The 19699-nt window shown below is 41.2% G+C and overlaps 1 protein-coding gene across 3 annotated transcripts in view; it reads right to left on the bottom strand.

Moving 5' to 3' along the window:
• The window catches only part of CNOT2 (CCR4-NOT transcription complex subunit 2), a 72829-nt gene that overhangs the window by 40854 nt on the left and 12276 nt on the right, over nt 1–19699 (bottom strand). For 2 of the 3 annotated variants that reach the window (XM_056847182.1, XM_056847183.1), the window contains exon 2: nt 7780–7849. The exons of the other annotated variant lie outside the window; for it this stretch is intronic. The gene's annotated coding sequence lies outside the window, so the exon portion shown is untranslated. The remainder of the gene's footprint in view (nt 1–7779; nt 7850–19699) is intronic. 3 annotated transcript variants of the gene reach the window in all.

Raw genomic sequence — 19699 nt, 5'->3', positions numbered from 1 at the left:
ACCGATGGCTGGCTGAACCTCTTTGCTACCTGCTGGAAAATGGATCCGTTGAGGGACCATTCCCCCTCGTCTAAGGTCTGACGGCTCAGCCAGTCGGCTTGGAGATTGTGTACTCCCCTGATGTGGTCTGCCGCGATGGAAATCACGTTGTTTTCTGCCCAGGAAAAAATTAAGGTTGCTTCCCTGTGAAGCTTTGATGATTTGGAACCCTCCTGCTTGTTTAGATGTGCCTTGGCAGACACATTGTCCGTTCGAACAAGAACATGACGACGTGCAAGCCAGTTCTGAAAATGAATTAGGGCTAGGCGTACGGCTCTGAGTTCAAGTACGTTGATGTGCAGTCGTTTCTCCATATTTGACCAGATGCCTTGAGCTATGTGGGATTGGCACGTTGCTCCCCATCCTTCCAGGCTGGCGTCTGTGAGCAGTTGGATTTGATTCTCTGTTAAGAAGAAGAGACCCTTGCTGAGGTTCTTGGAGCTGCACCACCACGAGAGGCTGTTCCAGAAGTCTTGATCCCAGATTATAGACTTGTCTATCTTTCTGGCAATCAAGTGCTGATGAGGTCGTAAGAGGCTCTGTAGAGGTCTCGAGTGGAACCTGGCCCAGGGAACACAACTTAGACAAGACACCATTAAGCCCATGAGTTTGGCCAGGAATATAATTTTTCCTTTGTTGACTCTGATTTGTGACTGCGCTATGGATTTGATTTTGGAAATCTTGTCCGGAGGCAGAAAGACCAGGTTCTGGCTGGTGTCTAGAATAGCACCTAGGTGTTGTAGTCTTTGTGTTGGGTTTAGTTGGCTCTTTTCTGAATTTATTAAGAAGCCACACTCTGTCGGCAATTGAACTACCATGTGTGTGTGAGTTATTGATTCCCCTCTGGATCTGGAGCATATTAGAATGGTGTCCAGATACGGAAAGATTCTGATTCCCTCCTGTCTGAGACGGGCCACGATGGTTACTAGAATCTTCGTGAAGACTCGAGGGGCTGACCCCAGGCCAAAGGGGAGGGCCCTGAATTGGAAATGTTGTCCGGCATAACAAAATCTGAAGAACTTTCTGTGAAGAGGGTGAATGGGAACATGCAGATAAGCCTCCTTTAGATCTAATGAGGTCATAAAATCCCCTATTTGGAGGGTATCTAGGATGGACTTCAGCGTCTCCATCCTGAATTTTCTGTATTTTACCGACCTGTTTAGATGTTTCAGGTCTAGGATGGCCCTCCAATCCCCCTTTCGTTTTGGGACTGTAAAGAAGGTTGAGTATGCCCCTTTTCCCAATTCTAGATGAGGGACTGGTTCTATTGCCTGTATGGAAACCAGATGACTTATGGCTGCCAGGGTTCTGGAATGTTTTTCTTGCTTCCCTGCTCTCGGGGAAATCAGGAATCTGTCCCTTGGAGTGTTCAAGAATTCTATTAGGTAACCTGAGGACACGACTTGGGCTACCCACGCGTCTGTGTGAGGTGGAGACCACTTGCGACTGAAGTTGAGTAGCCTCCCCCCAACTATCAATGAGTTGGTGTCATTGTTTTGTGTTTTTGGAGAACTTATCTCCCTTGGCATTGAACTGTGTCTGTTGTCCCTGTTGGGGACGAAAAAATCTGCCCCCACCCCTTCGAAAGGATCCCCCGTTGTTATTCCAGCTACCTCTTCGCTGCTCTGGTTTGAATCGGTTGAGGGTATGAAAGGATCTGAAGCTGGGAAAGGAGGAAGGATTTCATCCATCTTTCCTGTAGGATTTTGGTAAGACTTTCTTTTTGTCTTTGTCCTTGACAATAATCTTTTCCAGCCTTTCCCCAAACAGTTTTCCCCTTTGAAAAGGGTAGGAAAGAGTAAGGGATTTGGTCTTAAATTCATTCTGCCAGGGTCTTAACCATAGGGCCTTTCGGACCACTATGTTGGAGGATAGACCCCTAGCTGCGAAAGTCATAGAGTTAAGGGAAGCGTCTGCCATAAAGGCTGCTGCCTTTAGAAGTCTATTGAGCCCATCAGTGATCCTGCGGTTGTCGCCAGAATACAGCTGGGCTATTTTCCTAATCCACACAATGGAGGCTCTAGCCATGATGGATGTGTCTGCTGAGGCCTGAATGGCCAGTGCTGAGGAGTCATGGACTTTTTTAGTCAAAACCTCAGCTTTCCTATCCATTGGGTCTCTTATATTTCCCATCCCATCTTCCACAGGGAGGTCGGGAGAATGCACTGCCGCAACTGGGACATCAATAATGGGATTTTTAAGGAGATCCATGCCTTGAGGGACCATAGCATACATCTTTTTATATTGGCTGGGAATTGTCTGTTGGCTAGGGATTTGTCTAGTTCGGCTCTGACCTGGTTTTCAAAGAATTCCGGAAAGGGAATGGTATGGATCTGAGAAGTAGATCTAGGGAAAAACTCTTTTGCTCCCTTCTTCCTAGATTTCTTGGACTCTGGGGCAGGCTCAGGATCCTCATCCAGGTCAAGAGCCACCAGAGCCTTGCTTAAAAGATTCTGGAAATCCTCAGCCCCGAAAAGGCGAGGCTGTTGTTCTTCTAGTATGACTGGGGAATCTTCCTCAGATTCATACTCCCAGTCCTCTCTACTTTCGTTTTCAGAATTGGCCATATTGGAGGAATCCTCCTCCTGTGTAGGTCTAAACTGGTTTTGAACAGAGGCCTTTCTGGCTGCCTTGGTCGGCCAAAGGCCTCTAGAGGGTTCCCCTTTACCCTGCTTCTGCTGATCTAAATGGCTCTGGGAGAGAGGATTACTCCTTGGATCAAGTCCAAGATTTTTAAGGAAAGGAGAAATAGATTCGCTGAAAGCTTGGCGCATTTGCGACTGTATCTAGAACCCCATTAAACAAATTGAAGGTTTCCCTGCGGGACAAAGGGGACTCCGGGTCGCTTAAGCTTACGTTACTTCCAAACTCCGATACTGGACTCCGTGCGAGAGATCTATCCGCTCCTTGTAAAGGCTCTCCCGCCTCATTGTGGTGCGTGTCTCTTTTGGTGCCATTTCCAGGCGGGCCGGAGGCGCATGCCTTTTTTTGAGAGCTGGGACCGTCCGCGCCGAGCTCCGCGGGACCGCCAAGAGCGGCCGTTGGAACTATCTTTACGACTCTGCCCTGTCGAGCGACGAGGGCTCGGTCGTTGTCTCCCTCGGAGAGGAGCTCCTCTTCCGAAACCTCTCGTTCGGCTGCCATCTTGCTCTTCAGAGCGAAGAACAAACAAAAAAGGGGGGGGAGGAGCGGGAGGGAGAAAAACATTTTTTTTGTGAAGCGGGGTGGGTGATAGATAAGAAGACATAGGTAGAAGAAAGAAGAAGAGAAAAAATCCTCCAAAAGATCGTCCTTTGATGGAGCCGAATGGCGAAGCTGCCTCCCTTTACAAAGGCAGGACGGAAACTGGGATTGGGAGGTTTTCCCGCCCAGGAAGACAGGAAGTGAAAATTTTTTAGTCCTGCCTCCCTGGGCATGTGATGGTAAAACCACAGTCTGCAAGATGCCTGTAGAGGCCAGAATGAGAAAAGGCATTTTTCCCTACAGGGGAAAGCGGGCCTGCAACACCTAAAAAGGTGGTGCAAGACTGCTGGCATCCCGGGAGGCGTTCCCAGAGTGAAAGTGGTTGGGAAGCTGCCTAAAGGCAGCTCCGCCCCCCCTGGAACGCCCCAAGAATGCCTCCTGGGACACCTCTCGGGGATTTGTGCCACGACAACGTCGGCAGAAGGCCCCACTGGCACCCAAGCCCCGCGATGTGGCGTGGCGTCCCGGGGCCGGCAGGGATTCCCTCCACGGCGGCGTACGTGCCCATTATCCTGGTATAACTGGGCACGTATGTTGCCGCAGGGTCACATCAACTCCTAAACTGATTGCCCCCCCCTTCAGGAATGAACAGTTTATATTGGCATCTACTCTAGAAAACAATCTAGAAACCTGCTGCAGGAATTCTTAGTAAACTTCATCCTCTCTCACAAGGCGATATAGTTAAGCATTTTCATCATGAGCATGAGAATTACTTCCACTCGTGCTCCCAAGATCACTAAAGATGAAATCAAAAGCATCCTTAAATGGCAAAGTAAATAACTAACTGGAATGATAATTCCCTTTCCTGATTTACAGTGCAAGAGATTCTCCTTACAACAGGACTTGACAAATCCCAGGTTTATAATTTCACATCAGAATAATGTTTTGTTGATGACATAAAAATGCACGTGCATGAAGCTGTTGTCATTGCTTGTTCACATGCTAACTTTACACCATTCAGTGGTGATAGATGAATTAATTTCTAATCCAGTTACCGTATTTTTCGCTCCATAAGACGCACCTGACCATAAGACGCACCTAGTTTTTAGAGGAGGAAAACAAGAAAAAATATATTCTGAATCAAATGGTGTACTAAACGATTTAATAAGCTACCGGTATATTAGAATAATATTTCAACCATGTAAAGTGAACAGCAGTCAACAGTGGCATTAAGAACCATCATCACTGTCATTAACAAATGAAGAGAGACTTTAAGGTTCGAGTACTCTTCTAGTCTTCTGTGAACCCAAAGAACTCATCATTGCTAGAGTCAGAATTTATTTGTAGCACTAAAGAACTTTTCTTACGTGCCAAGGGGGGAATCAGGAAATAGAACCTGAAGAAACTTTGGCACTTGTTTTTGCCGTCAAGTCGCAGCCGACTTATGGCGACCCCGTCAGGTTTCCAAGGCGAGAGATGTTCAAAGGCGGTTTGCCACTGCCTGCCTCTGCGCAGAGACCCTGGACTTGCTTGATGGTTTCCCATGCGAATAATAACCAAGGCTGATCCTGCTGGATCTGTCGGTCTAACCAGGTTAAGACATCTCAGCTTTCATGAAAAGCAATGGCACAAACTCCATCTTCCAGCTCGGTTCTGAAGAGCAATGTTTGAACTGAAGGCAGGCTAGATATTTCCAAGCGGACTGCTTCTTGACTGGAGCCCGATGGTTGAGAAGCAGAATTAAGCCACAACAAAATCAACCCTAGCCATGATTTATGCACTGGAGATTTTGCCGCTCTCTAGATGCACATTTCCCCCCCATCAAAATTCTCAAAACACTGCATGGGGGTTTATTCTTGAGTTTTGAGGATTCGGATAGGGGGAAATGTGCATCTAGAGAGCGGCAAATCCAAGGCAAAATTTCCCCAATGCATAAATGGCTGCAGGGCAGACAGCCCCATTGAACAGGCCACAGATCTGACTCTATGCCCCCCACCCCCCTAAAAAGAGGCCGAGGTTGGAATACCATGCAAGATAAATAGATTAGAGCAGCCGCCCCTGCCCCCCCCCCCCCCCGGTTTTGCAATCCCGTGAAGGAAGCTAATTTCGGGCTCTAGCCCAAAGGCAGCTTTATTATTATAGGCCATTTATGCATGGGAGGTTTTGCCTTGGATTTGCCACCCTCTTGATGCACATTTCCCTCGTCCGAATTTTCAACACTGGCCATTTATGCATGGGAGGTTTTGCCTTGGATTTGCTGCTCAATAGATGCACATTCTCCCCATCCGAGTTCTCAAAACTCAAAAATAAGCCGCCATGCAGAGTTCTGAGAATCTGGATGGAGGAAACGTGCATCTAGAGAGCAGCAAACCCAAGGCAAAACCTCCCGTGAATAAGTGGCAATAGTCTTCTCCCAGGCTGCGGGATCCACCACGAAGGGGGCCGCCAGCCGCCTCGTAAAGCCGGCCTAATTGGCCTGCAGCAGCTCCCGGCCCTGCAAGAGAATGAGGCCCCGGGCTTGGCAGCCCCCCCAGCCATTACAATGGCGTGTCACCACGAGAGGCGGCGGGTGGGGATTATTAAAAGCCACGGGAGACCCCGCGGACCCCCTCCCCACCTTTTCCAATGGGGGCTGGGAGTCAGGCTCGAGCCCTCTCCCCAGATTTGGGGGGAAGGCAGCGGGGAAGGGAAGGCAGGCAGGCAGGGAAGGAGGGCCGGGCTGATTTTCTCTCTCTCTCTCTCTCTCTTCCCCCCCCCACCCCCAATTTCAGATTTCTCTCTTTCTCCCTCCCCCTTCCCACTCCCCCTTCAGGGCTTTCCCCCCACACACCTTTTTAAATAAATGCAATCCTAGTTGCCGTCTGGATGGAGCCCCTCCTCGGGTTAAACCTTGCACGCATTGGGCAGGAGGAAGAGAGAAAGGCGTTGCGAGGGAGCGACAAAAGCACGTCCTGAAGTTTGCGGTGAGGCAGGTTGGGGGGAGAGGGAAGGAACCCAGGGCTTTCCCGTGCGTGTGGAAAATAACGTGGCGACGACCCACCAGAAAACACTTCGCCAACTCTCCCAGCAGGGCTTCAACCTGATTGGCGGGGACGGTCTCGGCGATTCGGCTCCAGTTACCGGTAACACACACACACATTCATTCCATAAGACGCCCAGACACTTCCCCTCACTTTTGAGGAGGAAAAAAGTGCATCTTATGGAGCAAAAAATACGCTACTTTCTAAATTGACCTCTTTAAAGCAATAATGAAATTACTAGAAATTTAGGGGAAATTATGAAATTAACTATTTGTTGTTGTGATGACAACCAGAGTTACCCCACATTTATTTATATACAACTTTTGTCTTATCCTTAATAAAATTACAGAAAATGTACACAGTTTAGGATAATGTAGAAGCAATAATTAGAAAATGTGGTCATTAAAATACAAAAAATGCTGGAGGCTGAAAAATAGTCTGGCTCCTAAATTTTTGGCCTGGATCCTACAGCCAAAGAAAAATTTGTCCAAGTCTGCGTTACAACATACAGACATAACATGTGCCTGCAAAGATAAAACAATAGCAACTAAGGTAAAGCGGGGGCGGGGGGCTCTGTTTACACAGTGAGATGGGATCGTTCATGATCCGTTAACAAGAAGTTTCTATCTTCGTTTGAGAAATGATGCAAGATTGAAAAACTACAATCATTATATCAGAAAAGCAAGTTATTTAAGCAGAGGAAAACTGACAGGCTTCAAGATACACCCACATATATACATATAGACCTGAAGCTACATGGATAAAATCTATGAGGCATTTTGAAGAAATTTAAACCACACCATGTTTGATTAATCATGGAAAATCAAAGTTGGAAGATCCAAGAACACCTAGCAATTCTGACACCTGATTCCTGTTCTCACTGCAGCCCCAGGACCTCTCTTTTTTGCCTGCAAACGTTCCCTGATCATGCCTTTTTAGGGATCACAGAAGGTTGCTAGAGGAAGAGAAAGGTAGGGGGAAATCCACTTCTGCCTGTAGAAGATCTACAGGACAAACCCCCATGAGTTTATACACTAACCTAAAGGGCCTCAGGGTGGTTTACAAAATGGCAACAGTAACAAAGCCATGCAATTAATGTAAACACAGTTAAAATGAATCCCCACAATTTAATCAATACATAAATAAGAATGACCCACTAAAACTGCAAGGGGTGCCTACAAAGAATCAGATGAACATTAACAACCCAGTTCAAAAACAAATCTGTCATAAAAACCACCATAGGGCTATAATATGGAAGGATTCATTTCCAATTAGGCATCTCCTTTCCCCATGATTATTTAATATTTATTGATAAGCGAAACACATCTCTCCCTCTCTTTTATAGACACATACATCAACCCTGAATACCACTGTGCAGTCAGTTTAACATATGGAAAGTTCACAAAAGTACCTACAAGTTTTAAAGTGACTTTTTCATCCTGAATTTCAGTACTCAAATATTTCATTTATCATGTTTTCAATAATTTAAGGTCTTTCCTAGAAAAACCTAACACACACTAGGAAAATATCTACCTACCTAAAAACTGTACTTTTGCCCATTAACTTTTTTGTGTCTGTTGAAGCAAGCAAGCTTTGATGGACACTTCCTGTAAATGAAGTAGATTACGTTATTAGTAAAGTTCTGTGAATTGGCAACATCAGCAAATACAATAGCTTTCACTTTGCTATAATGAAGTCAAAATAATATTATAAGTTCAAACTCTAATTCAACCATTACTATTAGAAATTTGGAAAGGATCTTTAAGAGTATTATTGTTGTGAAATGTGCACCATATACAACTTACTTGAAAACGAAGTATATTGAATTTGAATGTATTCATGTTTTATAGAACTTTTAAATGTTAGGCATGATTAGGCATGCCTTCCACTGAGGCACTAAGCTACTGACCATAAATCTTGTGGCAGAAATTCCATGAAGTAATTATGTGCTGCATGAAAAAGACACTTCATTTTAACATTACCCAATAGGAAAAAATTTCACCTGACAACTTGAGCAGTAGGTTTTGAGAGAGAATAATGCCTCTATTCATTCTACACACAGTTCAAAGTTTTATATGTTTTTATCACATCCACACCTACTTGTGCAATGTAATCCCAAACAGAATTACACTCTTCTGAGACACTGGCTTCAATGGGTTTATACCCTTCTAAATCTGTTAAGGATTGCATCAAACCTTTTTTTTTTGTCCCCTAATCTGAAAAAACAAAACAAAAACCCAAAAAACATAATCTTGTTAGTCTTTCTTCACTGAGGAATATGTTCCAACACCTTAATCGTTTTAGTATCCTTGTCCAGTTCTACAATATTAATGCTGAGACAGAGTGACTAAAATTGTGCACAGTATTCTAAGTTGCGGTTTACAAGGCTTTATGGAATTATTTCTAGATTTATTTCCCACCTCTTACTAACAATGACTTTGCCTTTTATAGCTGTCACAGCATACAGAGCAAGTTTTTTTTTTTAACTGTGATATCAACATCTCTTTCCTGGGTGGTCAGTAAGTCACAGCCAATTCAGATCCCCACCAACAATACCATATATATTTATATTCAGAGGGTAGCCATGTCGGTCTGCAGTAGAAGAACTAGATTGGAGTCCACAAGCACCTTAGAGACTAACAAGATTTTCGGGGCATAGTCTTTTGAGAGTCAAAGCTCTTTGATATATCTGGTAAAGAGAGCTTTGACTCTCGAAAGCTTATACCCCAAAAATCTTGTTAGTCTCTAAGGTGCTACTTGATTTGAACCTAAATTATATATTTACATTATGTACAAACCTGACCATTTCACAGTTTTCACCCCAACTCAGATTCAGTTATGACTAAATTGTGCCAGTCTCAATACAGTTCATCAGGAAGAACAGTTAATTCTATCCTGAACAAAACAAGACTTACCATCAATTTACCTATGAGAGAACCAAACTCCTGTGACTTCGATTTATAACTAGAAGCCCCTCCCTGCGTGTCAAAGCAACTGTACCCTTTGACATTGTCGTCTCAATGCAAGTCTTTACATGGCACATAAAATACAAGTCAATAGGTTGTCATATCCCATCCAGAAGCCCAGGGTGGATTTGATTAAATCAATTTAAATCACAATGTAAATCACTAGTCAATTAAGCGAAGATTTAAATCATGGTTTTCTACATAAAGACTCATTCTTGCTGGTATAATCTCAATATTTACAACTGGACAAAGGCTTCCTTTTTAGAATAGTAACTTTTAGACCACGGTTACACAGCCCGGATAACCTACAAGAACCAACTTTTAGATTAGTTTTACAGTTATATAAAAAATTACTGATTTGGTTATACTATTAGAGCTACATAGATAATTGTGAAATTGTTGTGAGGTGAACTATCTCAAGTTTCATTCGGGCCACCAGGCCTTGCATTTCTTTGTTGCAGTGTTTGTATTTTACATGATGCCCACCATACCCAAATCACCTTTGATTCCATATCTTATACACACACTAAAAAGATCAATGAATACCATTACTGCAGAGAATTTTTTGCCAACCCTGTGGTGATACCATTTAAATTTCATAGAAAAGCAACAGATAAGGGAAGGTGTTTCCATGCCCAACCTTCTCTTTGCTTGGACAGTTGCAAACAACAAAAGTGGGAGGAAAATGCCAATCAATGAATTGTATTCTTGATACCACAATTGAAGGGAATTACCACTTTCTCCCTGTTGTGAAAAGGAGAACTGATATAGTATAGTCGGGCTGAGCTTTCCTTTATGATATACTTTAATCTGTCCTCTAACCGAATATAGAGGGCATAAAACATCACAGTCAGACTGGAAATATATAATTTAACATTGCAAAGAAAGGGGCCACAAACCCACAGGCATGCTTAAATCTACCCAAATAAATAAGATATGCTTACCAATTTTGAGCATGTATCTCTACTAAGAAGCAAAACTCACAGAATTAAATGGGACATACCCAAGTTAACATGTATCAAACTGCAGCCTCTCCAGTATTTAGTTAAGGAAAATGGAAGGGTAATTTTAAAAGATTCTGAGTTTATAATTTCCGGAAATCTAAGTGGAAATGCCATTGCGTGTTTTAAATTACTTTCCTTAGCAGTTGTATTCATTTTAAAGACATTAATATTTTATTTAGTTTTATACTACTGAAATGGGTATGTAAAGGTAATTTTAAAAAACTACATGTCTGGTCAACGACTGTAATAATAATAAATGATGATGATGAAGCAATGAAGTGTGATTAGATCTTTAAACCAAAAAACAACCAAACTATCATTAAACTGCAGTGTTTCAATCCAAATCACCTGAATGTCAGAGAAATCAGTGGTCACTAAAAGGGTCTCATAAACTTTTTAAAGGCCAAAGAGAGACCCGTCCTTTTCTTTTCCTGGCCACTTAGGGTGTCCTCTCATCACTGCTAAACACAGTGATGTGTCCTCTCATCACTGCTACACACAGGACACATAGGGGCTCCTTTGGCAGTAGCAGTGGTGGATTTTTGCTTAGGTTGTGATATAAACAACAGTTCATCCCATAAATCACTATCAACTACAGCAGTACAAATCAAATATATAGGTTTTAGTATTCTGTATTTCTTCTTTGGGCTGTTGCTGTGGCACAAATTATCACCACATATACAGTTTCCTTGGTTTCACCAGCAGGTAAACATTTAAGAAAAGGAAATGAGAAGTGAGGTAACATGCTTATGTAACAGACCCTTCCATTTCCCATATTCCCGCAATACCACACTACATTCACAGAAGCAGCAGGTACTAGAAAAACACAGATGGTGAGGAGTGATGCTCAAGTGTTACATGTAGGAAGTATGACACAAAGGATACAGTGTAAACCAAAGAATTCTCAGTGGTTCACACTCTGCCCCACCCAGATTGACCAAATGTATGCACTAGGAAAACAGATTTGACTTGGACTCCAATATAGGTTTCAATGGTTAGATTATAATCTGTAAAGCTTTTATTGTTGCTGGTGACTGATGCTCATTTTACAGTTTGCAAGCCATCATGAGGGCCTTTTAAAGGCCACGTAGCAGCATACAAAGGGGGAAAATGTATTACTGCAAAATACCTTGGTAACTCTCATTTTTAAAAACATCTCATCAATTTAACAGTATATTTCCTCCAACAGTTATTGATTCAAAATTATGCAAGACATATTACAAAATATAGGAAACCATTGGCTACACAAATCTACTACTTCTTGTATTCTTTAATATGTTCAACTTTTTTAAGATCAACAGAGTGTTGAGGGACTTGCACAACAGGTAAGTGAGCAGGTTCTGCTCACTTACTCCCAACAGTTTTAAACAATTTGCACGCACATATGGAAACAGTAACGTACAGAAAATAAGCCCTGCAGCATGGTCACCGAGCAAATTCGAACAGAAATTTGAAACAGACTTTTATTCAAATGTTGACCTGGCCTCTACAAATATTTTTCTCAGTTTTGAAAATGTAGAACAGAGGTACTCATGTTTAGACATTCCCAAATGACAACCTTAATCTACAATCTTTGGTTATACTCAGGAAGCCAATAACAATCACAGAATTTCTGTGTTTTTGATAGTAGCTCATCTAGCTCCAAAATGCCCTGCATCATCTAGCATTAGTATTTCTATTTACAAGACAGTATTTACTTAAATTCTTCCATTAAGATCATTCCAACACCATGTTGTGCCCAAGAAAATTAGCTATTTACATCAGATGAAGTAAGCTCTGACTCACAAAGCTTACACTAGAAATAAATTGTTAGTCTTTACAATGCCACTAGACTCCTGTTCTACTGAATTGGAGTTATCTAAGTAAGTCTGTTGAAAGTGGTTAGTATACAAGATCCTGCAGAATCAGTTCATATGCTAATTTATTTAGTGCTTAATTCTGTTTCCAACAGTAGCTAGTCAGATGCTTCCTGAAAGCCGCCCACAAAACAGGCATGAGAGCAAGAGTCCTCCCCTCATTCGCGCAGAAAACCACACCAAAGTGGGGGGGGGGGGACAACTATCATCATCAGCCAGCTAGGAAAAGCCAGGGCCATGAACCAAGCGGCTTCAAGATTTGCAATACTTCTCTGCTCCCACATACGTCCCAGCAAGAGTTAAAGTAACAAGGACATGCACAAGTGAAAGCGCAGATTAATGGGAGTAAAGACAGTGTAAAATCTCTCCAATATATTACACACATGTGGGTACACATCGTTTCAGTACAACCACATTCACTGTGGTTGCATACAGCCCACATGTACAAAGCTGTTTTCTTAAGTTTTTTTTTTACCCACACCTCCAGCACACAATAGGGCAGAACGTTGCTTGTGTGTCACTGATTCTATTGGAGTGTGACAGTATTTAAATGTTAAGGTTTGTTGTTTTTTTCTCATTTTGACAACTCCTAATTATGTTAGATATTGCCAAGTGGAAGAAAAAAAGGACACTGATCAGACTAGCATTTCACATATTTACACTGAAAATGAACTCATGTGGAAAGTCAAGATGACTAAGAACTACATGTGGAGAGAATGAATGTACAATTTCTACCAACAGTTGTTTTTAGAGGGGGGGAACACAAATCTGGAAGCATACTTTACTCCCCCCCTCAGACCTACTTATAATACTGAATAACTGCTGGTTCTCTAGTTGTATGTACCAAATGAAGCTATAAAACATATTAAGTTCACATTCAGTATATATTAAATGTTCTCAAACAATTTTACTTCCATCCCCAAGGTGATCTAGGACAGGTAAACCTTGTAGTCTGATACAATAAATCAGGGGTCCCTAACGTCATACTTGTGGGCACTATGGTGCCTACCAACACCTTTCCTGACACTCACCAAGTGTTTTTAGAAAGTGGGCAGGGCCAGGTAGGGCTTTTGCCTAGCAAGGCTTCTCATTGGCTGTGCAGATTTTTTAAAACCTTATTTTAGAAGCACCTGCCAACACAGCACAAGGATCTTTACTGTGTGACTGAAGGTAAGATGCAGCAGCCATTTTGTGGCTGGATACCCCTCCTGCAGCAGCCATTTTGTGTCTGCCCCCACCACATTGTATCAGAATTCCAAAGGCTCCTGCCCGCTCAAAAAGGTTGGGGAGCCCTGCAATAAATGATCCTTCAGGGGGGGAAATTAAGACGGATACCTAATCAGCTAAATTTTGGAACAGCTAAATTAATTTTAAAAGCTATCTACGGAATCAGCAAGCATGGTTAAAAATAATCAGTCTGAAAGGGTATATTTGTAGCTTGCTGTCACCTTTGCTATCATCTTAGCACTCAGGGAGCAGATGGGAACACAAATTAGAGAAAATTATATTGTTCTCAGTATCCTGGCACAATTAACAATGCAATGTAATACAGCAATGACAAGAGATTAGGACATCAATGTGTGCTGGCATTCCAGATAAAGCATGGTATTGTAACAAAAAGGAGTGGGTTGATGAGAAGCAAACTGTATTTTGAATTTTTCCCCTTACTGCAAGATCTGAAGTAATCCACTCTTGTCTATATTAATTTAAAGGTTATACAACATGAAATAAAGTGATCTCAGGAGAGAATTTAATAGATGTTGCAGAAATGTTATGAAATAGTTTTTCACTGCAACTCCCTAAAAAGTTTGTATAAATACATCTGACATTTTGCACAACTATGTAATAACATATTTTAATTCAAATACAGAAAAATCAACTTAATATATAAGCCCATACAGAAAAATCTTATTGCTTCCTCAATACATTAGAGACATTAACATAGTTCTCAGAGAATATTTCCCTCATCTAGAATTTGTCCACTTGACTTAACCACATACTGAGCCTGCTGGGTTAAAGTCAACATTTCCATTGCTGGACATACTCTGGAAGATTCTCCTACCACTATTTTTTTCAAATCATAGTTATGAATTCTTTCCACCTTTTATCACTGTACTGCCAGTAGCATGGTTAGAGTGTCAGCTTGGGTTAAAGTTCAAAACTGTTTACCATGAAGTTCTCTGGATGACACCTTGGCCCAGTCAGTATCTCTTCGCCTAACCTAACCTACCTCACAATCAAGCTTGTTGTGACTAATGAAAGTTTCACATGTCACTAATACATTGCTTATAGACCTGCTTGGGTTGGCACAGGTGTAACACTGGGGGTTACCGCACTTTGTATTCCCAGCAATGTATTAAGAGTTTGAAAATGTTATAAAAAACAGCGCTTTAAAAGGGTTTTTGGATACCACAGCTAATAAATGGTTGGAAGACGTCTCCACAGCTAAAGGGGCCAAACAAAGTGCGAACAGTATTTTTTATAACATTTTCAAACTCTTAATACATTGCTGGGAATACCTAGCGCAGTAACAGCCACTCTCAATTCCTTAACATGGGTAAAAGATCGGGAGCAGACTGCCGCCTCCCTGATAACAGAGGTTTACCTAATTTGTTCTTATGTAAATCAAGAACTGATCAATAAAGGTAAAAGTATCTGGAGCCTTCTAAGAACCATGGCACACAGATGCTGATAAACAGCCATTAATTGTGGCCATCACCCATTCCTCTAGCATAGATTAGGCCGTAGAGGCGCTGCGGGTTATTGGAAGCAACAAGAAGCCTCTCCCACAGCTTGTGAAAATCTTCAAGAATACATGGACTGTGCAAATGACCTGCCCTTTCCCCAGGGCTTTGCACTATGGTTTGTAATTACTCAGAATAATTCTTCTCACACGGAGAATGACTTCAGAACACAGCATGAAGTGTTCACTCACCATACTATGACAGAAACAGTGAGAGGGATTCTTACTACTTTGCATGCCCACAAATCCCAGCACGAGGCTGACCATCTTCCCTTCTCAATGTGCATATGTCAAAATGGGGGACTGGGGTCACACCCAGCACAATCCCCTCCTCCCGGGGGGGTGTCACAAGGTGTGATTGAATTGGAAAGGCAATCAGAGAAGAAAATAATTCATAGTGGCCAACAGTGTCTTGTCAACAGTATTGGTGGAATTCTATACAAAACTATAAGCCTGTAAACTGAGGAAATACTTTAATAGCCATCTGAGTGCTTTTATTCAACAAAAACTCATCCAGTACTTTCTATCATAGGTGTGGACTTTTTTTGTTAACGTTTCCTTCACATTTCTGTTTAATCTCCCTTTCTATTAAAAAAGAGAGTGAGAAAAGAACAGATTCCCAAGATCCACCAACTGGAGCCAGGCACAAAATGGTGACTTGAAGGGTTCAGATAATCACAATTCCCTGCTGCATTTCACAAGTCATAACCTGAGATAAGCTTGGAGATGGAAAGGTGCACTCCCTCCACTGTTCCTAAAAGGTTCTACAGTTGCCTTGGAAGTAAAGTGCACTTGCAGAGATCTTGTTTTCCCATCTCCAAGTTCAGGAGGAAGGCTGGGGGCTCAGCTGTGATGCACTGCAGTGTAGAAGTGCTTGGACATGCAGACATGAGGTCTTTTTTAGAGTTCAGAGCTAGGGAAAAGCACATTGTGTTTCAGGGGTTTCTGAAGGACCTCCAAAATTCAGCATGACAAGATCGTGCCTGCCTGTTGGTTGGCTACAAAGATTTGTGGATGCACACAATTACATGTACAATCACATACAAAACATGACTTGTCCATTGCTGCACTTGGGGATTTTTTGTCTCTTCCTTTGGTGGCGGCATTTTTGCACCACAGTAGTAGCATGCAAACCCATTGATGCTAAAGAACTGACCAGCCAGCCTTCACATTTAAAAAAAGCAGCTGCTGTTATACCACACTCCCTGTTCTCCAACAGCTACTGCTCCAAAACATCCATTTTTAATTTAATAATATAAAATAGTGCCAAGCAGCACTCTGACAACTGAGGGGGTGGGGCACAACTGTAGCTGGCCAGACATCATCCTGCAACCTACCACTCAACTACGTCTGAGGTTCTATCTGCAGACACCCGTCTAAAAGTGTGAACAAAAGTATTCCAATTCAGCTTTCAGTATCATTGTATTCAAAATTTTAGATCATGCTTAACATTTGCAGCGGTCAATATTCTTAACAGCAGAGATGTAGCTACATTTTGAAGATGTCATACCCTATTATACTATTTCATAATGTATAACAAAATCAGTGACAAGAGCCTCCATAAACTGCAATTCTTGCCCTTAGAGGCCAGCCAGAACTCAGCAGCATGACACAAAGCTGCAAGGGAACAGTGGTCTATGGAGGCAGGAACAATTTTAAATGGAAAATATGGTATGCAAAAAAAAAAGGTACTTCTTCTATCCCCCTAGTATTCCTTGGCATTTATACCCAACATATTTTGTCATTCACATGCTTCTTGTGATTGAAACACAGATGTCCTTTCAGTTCCTTTACACAACCTCATGTGACAGATGTAAAATGCTTCAATTCAGGTGTTTCCCCAGGTACTGGTAACACCCAACAGGACATAGACGGAGCAATGCCTCCAAGAAGTGGTACTACCTAGTGACAAATGTAAGAGAAACAGATCATTTAAAAAATCATATATGACAATCTTTCAGAAAAAATATCATTTGACCACTATAGTCAGCAGAAAGCAAATAATCATAATCATTACCTCTGGGAATACTCTTATGCTTCTGATGACAACGCATTGCAGTTGTCATTTATTAAGGAAATTTTCGCAATTCCTCTTTATCATCACGTTTACCTGCAATACTAAATATGCCTCAAATATTTAGGAGATTCTGCTCAAAGCCCCTCTATTGTCATCAAAGACTGCCTGAAACTTATGAGCCAGCAGCAGGAAGTAACCAATGGATATTTTGGCCTCTTGAGATCCAGGAACCGAAAAGGAACTTTATCCCTTTTTATCCTAGGAAATTTATCTTTTTTAAAAAACCTGATAGATTTTATTCTTATACTTTTTTATACTTATTCCAGGTATAGGTAAAAGTTTTGTCTTTCCTCAACATATTTTCTCTCACTGGACCCAAGAGAAACTTCTTGAAAATGTGAATCTTAGTAAACCTTTCCTCTTTATTTGCTGCTGAACCACACATGTAGGCAAAAATCTCTATATTTAACATTTACATTTTGCAAGCAGAGATACTATGCCAACAGAAGCACCCAAAGATGTAAACGTGTGCATTGCTAGAAAGGGCCTCAAATCTTGAAAAAGGAGAGCCTGGATTTCTGAAATGTGCTTCCTAAAAGTACTGCAGACATGAATACAATGAAGATGTCTCATGAGAAAAGAAATAGACTTTAAAAAGAAAGTTGCATCCAGAGGGTCTACAAGTTAGCCAGTCAAAATTTGTGGTCACTACCAATCAGGTCCTGGTGGGGAAAACGAGTGTTCTTGATTATGCTGTCACACAAAGCTCTACACTCCAAGCAGCTTTAAAGCTCACAGAAACTGCAAGGGCCACCTCTCACCCTCTTCTGTCCTTAGTACTATCATCTAACTTACTACCAACACATATAAAGTCATGTTCTTCACAGAATCAGAAACAAAAGGATGTGATGAAAACAAAGTTAAGTCAGTCCAACACGTAAGTCCAAAAGTAAATCGTTTGCTCATTAGCTTACATTAACCAAAGTAGGGAGTGCTCTAATTAGAGTGCAGGTGTAAACAAGGAGTTCTGTACTGAATGTAGTTTTGTATAGCAATTATGTTAACATTACAGAAGAATTCTAGTCACTACTTTAAAAAACTGTAGTGATAATAGGATTCAGAAAGCAAAAGACTGAAGTAACAGATAGGAATATGACTGGGATTATTAGAAGCAGGACTGACAACAGTGTAACCAAACTTCCATGGGAAGTAAGTCATTCTGAAATCAGTGGGATGAACCTATGAATAAATGTGTTTAGAATTGTTCCTTAAGAGTTTATATATAAATATTATACTCTACAATGTAATATATTTTAAACTAAATGTCTTCTACACAGCCTATGCAGTAGCAACTTTTACTACACCAACCTCATTATACTCCACTCTTGGACATTAATGATTTTACAATCATGATAAGCATTAGCAATTGAGAAGCCAGCAACCTGTTGCGTACTTTTATGCACTATGAGAACTGTCCACAATTATGATCTTGAGCATTACACACAATGTAAACAACAGGTTGTTGTTTTTAACTGCAGGTTTAAATATTTTTTCCTTCTTAAACATCCATACTGTATTAATCTCTCAGGAAAATAATTTACACACCAGAAGGAAGGATTATAGTTCAAAGAAGGGGCTCAAGAATTTCAAGAGAGGTACTTGATTTTAAAAGCACACTGACTATGAAGTGCTAACATGGAACAGAAACAAATTTGGTTCAGCAATTTTTCACTGAGTTCATAGCATCTTACCAGAAGCTTCTTAGATTACAACTAGACAGACTGGATTTAGTGTCAGTCCCTTGCAACTAGTAAGAACAGACACAAGTCAAGTCAAGCAGGAGCAATAACCTTGTTTCCTTTGAGATGCACAGGTTTAAAGATGGCTGTCAGGAAAGTATTTCTGTATGCATGGGTGTATGACAATAACATGCTGGGCATGGATTCATGCAAGACACTGAGGATCTGTGTTCTTGGATGCAATTCAAAAACCAATCTAAAATTGACATGTAAATCCCAGATCAAAAAAATATACTTATTTTGTGATGAAGTACTCCCTGATATATCTGATCATGTTCATATACATATTTACTTCAGTGAAATGAAGGACTAACAGACTCCAGGATCATTCACTCTTTTACTGGAGATATAGAGAAGATCAGCTAAGCAACAAACTCATTCCTAATAATAATTTATGTGGTTTTAAATTGTAAATTGTTGGGTTTTAACTGTATTATGATGTGAGCTGCTTTGGGCCCAACCAGAATTTGGGAAAAGGCGGCATATAAGCCAAATAAATAAGTAAATAAACAAGGCTCACAGTACAATCCTACACAGAGACCACTGCATTATCCAGGCTTTATCCCAGGTAAATATGCATAATATTGCCACCTCAGTCACTTTCATGTGAGTGCTGCCTAAGAGTTTAGCAACAGTAAATAAAAGTCAAAGGTTTTCAGAAAACTGACTATTCATGTCAACAGTCATATGAAGTGCTTTTACAATATAATCCTAAACAGACTTGTACTCTTATTAACCCAGGGTGTAACTCTGTTTAGGGTTGTGTAAATTCAGTCCCAGTTCTCTGCAGAAAGCTTTGATTCTTGTTCTTACATAGAGAATTCTTGCAACAACAATATGTACTGAAGTCAGTCTATAGATTTAGCAGAATTTATATATACAGACGTAACACCATGACGTATTAATTGAAACACTTCTAATTTTGCCTATGTACCTGTTTTTTTCGCTGCAGTTCCCTTCTCCAGCTTTAGAATTCCGTTTTCAAAGCTATGTATCACTTATATTCAGTAACTGCCACATGGTATCAAAAATGTTTGGAAGTTAAATGCAACACAGTTGCCATAACTCAGAA

This window comes from Euleptes europaea, chromosome 3, assembly GCF_029931775.1.
Source record: "Euleptes europaea isolate rEulEur1 chromosome 3, rEulEur1.hap1, whole genome shotgun sequence".
Classification (NCBI taxonomy): Eukaryota; Metazoa; Chordata; class Lepidosauria; order Squamata; family Sphaerodactylidae; genus Euleptes; species Euleptes europaea.
The sequence above is the reverse complement of the archived record's forward strand: the minus strand, read 5'-3'. Positions and strand labels throughout refer to the sequence as shown.